We start from the raw sequence: 5,501 nt of genomic DNA, 5'->3' as shown, positions 1-5,501 counted from the left end.
CGGCTCCGGCCGGGCACGCGCAGTCGGGCCCGGGGGCCGGGGGCGGGCCCTGCCGCGTGCGCGGACACCTGGTGACTTGTACCCGCCCGCGGGGAGGTGGGGAAAGGGGTGCGGTTCGCCCGGGGTCGCGCACGTTGTCGGAGTTCCAGCGGATACCGCCTGCCCTGCCGGGGCCGCGCCCCACTCTGCCCACGCCCCGCGCTGGACAGGATGGATTTCCGCTTGATGCAGGGAGGGGCTGCCCTGCAGGCAGGTGCGCCCTGGAGAGTCACTCCTGTTCTTAGACTGAGGCTTGCCTCCGGGATCCCCGAGCGAGTAGTATGTCTGGTTAGTCAGGCTTTGTCGGACTGTTGGAAACGTTTCCTGGTTTTCATGGACCTAAGGGTGAGAAAGGGCTATTTGGTCAGGCGGAAAGGGCAGTATGAGGGAAATATACCAAGAAGATGACGTGTGAAATAAAAGACTTTCTAAAGAGAGTGTTTTTTTCTTAGTACAACTTCAGGACTATGTACTTTTTGCACAGATGCAGTCCCAGAAACATATGTTCTTCCTCATTGAGAGCTTCTGTTTTCTCTTGAAGATCCACGAATTGTACCCAGTACTCTTGCTCACCCATTCCTCTCTTACGAACACACCCACACAGAGAAACTCCAGCAAGAGGCTCTAGAGAGGAAATGAATTTTAATAGACGATGCTTTTTTAATAGCCCTTTTAACGTTGATTAAGTCCTCTTTATTGCAGGTTCTTTGTAGAGAGATCCACGGAGAGGGCCTCCAACTTTCAATCGAACCTTCCACAACTTGTATTTATCGTGCTATTAATTATGTTTCACCGCAGTTGACTACTGAGAACTTGAGAGCTAAGCTCAACAGAAAGGATCCTTGACCTTAAAGTTTACAGCCAAAGCCACTTGTCCTGATTTTCCTCTTTGGACTTAAGAGGCAGAAAGAAAAACATGTATCCCTGGTATTAAGTAAGATAATCTTCCCTTTGATTGCTTGGGTTTGTATGTTCACTTTCCCTCAAATCACTCAATTGCTGCAAAACCCCACTTACTCAAATCTGGAGTGTTTGGAGAACGCAGCTTCCCTCGTCTCCGTTTTCCTACCCACACCCTTCTGCCTTTAGACACACACCGAATGCTTAGACACACAAGGCACAGGTGTATGGCCTCCCTTTTTACATGAGCAGTCAGGGAGTGAAGAGGAAACCAAAGGACTGAAAGCCTGGACAACACAGTGGTAACAGTTCTGCCATCCTTTGTTAGCAGGCCACATGGCTAAGTGGGAGCCATATGGATGTGAGTCCTGAAAGCAGTTGCTCCCACCCCAGCAGAATGGACCACTATTTAAGCAAATTACACTTTGCGTAAAGCTTGGTTATATAGCCAAATGGAAACATCCAACCATGATGCTGAAATGTAATTGAAAAAAGAGGGGTGAACTGAAGGTAAGTGATGATAGAAAAGGCCAGCAACATTCCTGGTGTTCTCTCTCTCTTTTCATGGCCTCTTCTGGCGGACTAGAGTCTGCTGCTTTGAGAGACAGTTTTAGTATCTGTCCCTACAGGGTCAGTTGGGGGCATTCCTTGTTATTTTGTACCTGAAGAGCCATGACTTAAAATGTCAGCTCTGCCTCCAATTAGATTCCTCACCAGGAGAATAGAGAGAAATTTTTCTCATTTATTTTAATGAGCCAAACCTCAGATACTTTTTTCCTCTCAAATTAATTTTTTAAATTGTGATGTTTGAATTGATTATCCTGTTGGGTAGGTACCAATAATTGGGCACATAGAAATCTTGCTGTTGGATTGTTAGGTGATTTGAGGGGAGGGAAGGTGATTAACAGCACAGCTTGTGAGTGAGGAAAATCTAGGTTTTAACCGTAGCTTACCCCTTGTAAGTATATGGCCAGAGCAAATTTCTTTAGATTTTTATACCTCTGTACATTCTCTTATCTACAAATGGGAGCAATAAAAGTATCTACTACATAGTTGTATTAGTCTGTTTGTACGCTGCTGTGAAGAACTACATGAGACTGGATAATTTATAAAGAGGTTTAATTGACTCACAGTTCCTCAAGGCTGGGGAGGCCTCAGGAAACTTAGAATCATGGCAAGAAGGCACCTCCTCACAGGGTGGCAGGAGAGAGAATGAAAGCTGAGCAAAGGGGGAGAAGCGCCTTATAAAACCATCCACCCCATAAGTCAATTACCTCCCACTGGGTCCCTCCCATGACACATGGGGATTATGGGAACTACAATTCAAGATGAGATTTGGGTGGGGATACAGTCAAACCATATCAATAGTGTTGCTGTAAAAGTTAAGCAATAAGTAGTACGTTAGACATGTTCAACATCCCCCAGAGATCCACTTCCTTTTCTTTTTTTTTTTTTTTTTTTTTGAGATGGAGCGTTGCTCTGTTGCTCAGGTAGGAGTGCAGTAGTGTGATCTTGGCTCACTGCGGCCTCTGCCTCCTGGTTCAAGTGATTCTCCTGCCTCAGCCTCCCAAGTAGTTGGGACTACAGTCAGGCACCACCACACACCAGGTAATTTTTGTATTTTAAGACTGGGTTTTGCCATGTTGGCCAGGCTGGTCTTGAACTCCTGACCTCAGGTGATCCACCCATCTCAGCCTACCAAAGTGCTGAGATTACAGGCGTGAGCCACTGCACCTAGCCCAGACATCCTCTTCCTTTCTTTTTTTAATTTTTAATTTCCATAAGTTTTTGGGGAACAGTTGGTATTTGGTTGCATAAGTTCTTTAGTGGTGCCAGAGATCCTCTTTTCTTTTTTTAATTTTTATTTTATTGTGTGTGTGTGTGTGTGTGTGTGCGAAAGGGTCTCAGGCCAGGTGTGGTGACTCGCGTCTGTAATCCCAGCACTTTGGGAGGTTGAGGCAGGAGGATCACCTGAGGTCAGGAGTTTGAGACTAGCCTGGCCAACATGGTGAAACTCCATCTCTACTAAAAATACAAAAATTAGCCAGGCATGGTGGCAGGCACCCTGCCTGTAATCCCAGCTACTTGGAAGGCTGAAGTCAGGAGAATCGCTTGAACCCAGGAGGCAGAGGTTGCAGTGAGCCAAGATGGCACCATTACACTCCAGCCTGGGTGACAAGAGCAAAACTCTGTCTCAAAAAAAAAAAGAAAGAAAGAAAAAAAGAAAGGGTCTTACTGTCACCCAGGCCAGAGTGTGGTAGCACAATCTCTGCTTACTCCAACTTCCATCTCCCAAGCAATCCTACCACCTCAGCACCCTCACCCCCATCGCCAAGTAGCTGAGACCACAGGCGCATGCCACCACCCCCTGCTAATGTTTTGGGTCTTTTTTTTTTTTTTTTTTTTTTTTTAGAGTCGGGGTTTTGCCATGTTGCCAAGGCTGACATCCACTTTTAGACCACCTCACTTCTTTCAGGTCTCTGCTTTTTTGTCAACTTACTGGATGATACCCTTTCACACACAGTCACTCTTTCCCTTCTCTGCTTAATTCTTCTCCATAGCAATTATTTTAATCACACATGCTTGATGTTTCACTTATTTAATTGTTGATTGTTTCCTTGCTGGAATATAAACTCTGTGAAATCAGGGATTTTGTTTTGCTTGCTGCTGTTCTCTAGGACCTAGAATAGGTAGGAAATAGGAATACATGGAATGAATGAATCCTGCATAAAAGCTCTTAGTACATTACATGGCATATAATAAGTGCTTAACAACTGTTAGTAATAACGATTTAGGCTTTCAAACTCTTGGTAACTCTTATCTTTTAAAAAGTCACTTAGGACTGGGTGTAGTGGTTCACACCTGTAATCCCAGCACTTTGGGAGGCCAAGGCAGGAGGATGCTTGAGCCCAGGAGTTTGAGACCAGCCTGGGCAACATAGGGAGACTCTGTCTCTGCAAAAATAAAATAAAACAAAATAAAATTAGCTGCTTGTGGCAGCCAGCAATGCACACCTGAGGTACCCGCTACTTGGGCGACTGAGGTGGGAGGATCACTTGAGCCTGTGAGGTTGAGGCTGCAGTGAGTCCTGATTGCTACTGTACTCTAGTCTGGGTGGTAGAATGAGACCCTGTGTCAAAAAACCCACAAAACAACAACAAAAAGTCACATAGATACCATTATATACTAGGTAGTCTGCTAATTAGCTATGTAATCGTCCTTATAAATAAAAAACAAACTAAACCAAGATGAAGTTTAAAATTTTTGAATACTCACAGAATGCAATGATTCAGTAGAACAATCCCTTTGAAAATCAGAAAAACAACTTACAAGGATGTTTTTACCGGGCACAGTGGCTCACGCCTATAATCTCAGCAATTTGGGAGGCCAAGGCGGACGGATCACAAGGTCAGGAGTTCGAGACCAGCCTGGCCAATATGGCGAAACCCTGTCTCTACTAAAAATACAAAAATTAGCCAGGCATGCTGGCCAGTGCCTGTAATCCCAGCTACTTGGGAGGTTGAAGCAGGACAATCGCTTGAACCCAGGAGGCGGAGGTTGCATTGAGCCAAGGTCGTGCCACTGCACTCCAGCCTGGATGACAGAGCGAGACTCCATCTCGAAAAAAGAAAAAAAAAAAAAGGATAATTTTAGAGTTGAGAACTTCACCCACAGAGTGAGGATGTATGCACGCTCTAGTGTTGTGCTCCTAAATTAGCCTAGATGTGCTTATATTCCAACAGCAAGCAGGCCCTGTCATGTTCCTCTCATTTCTTGGGAAAGCTGCCTACCCAACTTCCTAAACTGTGAGCAAAGCCTGAGATAACAGATCCCCTCTAGCTAACAAAGCCAAGCATGGAAGAAAATGCTTCCTTTCATTGAATGCTTTGGCAGTGTTTGGCTGTTCTACGATTTGCTACCTTTTAGTATTTAGGTTCCGTTTTTTTTTTGGTTTCTTTTTTTTTTTTTTTTTTTTTTTTTTTTGAGACGGAGTCTGGCTCTGTCTCCCAGGCTGGAGTGCAGTGGCCGGATCTCAGCTCACTGCAAGCTCCGCCTCCCGGGTTTACGCCATTCTCCTGCCTCAGCCTCCGGAGTAGCTGGGACTACAGGCGCCCGCCACCTCGCCCAGCCAGTTTGTTGTATTTTAGTAGAGACGGGGTTTCACCGTGTTAGCCAGGATGGTCTCGATCTCCTGACCTCGTGATCTGCCCGTCTCAGCCTCCCAAAGTGCTGGGATTACAGGCTTGAGCCACCGCGCCCAGCTTTAGGTTCCGTTTTAAAAACTCTTCCATTTCTTTGGTTTTCATTTACCACCAGAATCTGAAAAAAGAAAAATAAAAAGGCAAAACCACAGGAATGTTGAAGTGGAATGTAAATAACAGATAACCAAATTATGAGACTACAGTTCCTTTTGCTTTGAACCTACAGTAAAGATTCAGAAATTCTTGAGTTTAAACGTTGCATTTTTATTTGATTTATACACTATATAGCCTCAAAGTGCTAATCATCTATTGTTTTAAAATCTACAGTTAGGGCTTCCACAGAGTAATCTTTATTTTCTT

Source organism: Rhinopithecus bieti, unplaced genomic scaffold (assembly GCF_001698545.2).
Source record: "Rhinopithecus bieti isolate Rb0 unplaced genomic scaffold, ASM169854v2 scaffold_72, whole genome shotgun sequence".
Taxonomy (NCBI): Eukaryota; Metazoa; Chordata; class Mammalia; order Primates; family Cercopithecidae; genus Rhinopithecus; species Rhinopithecus bieti.
Note: the sequence above shows the minus strand (reverse complement) of the source record.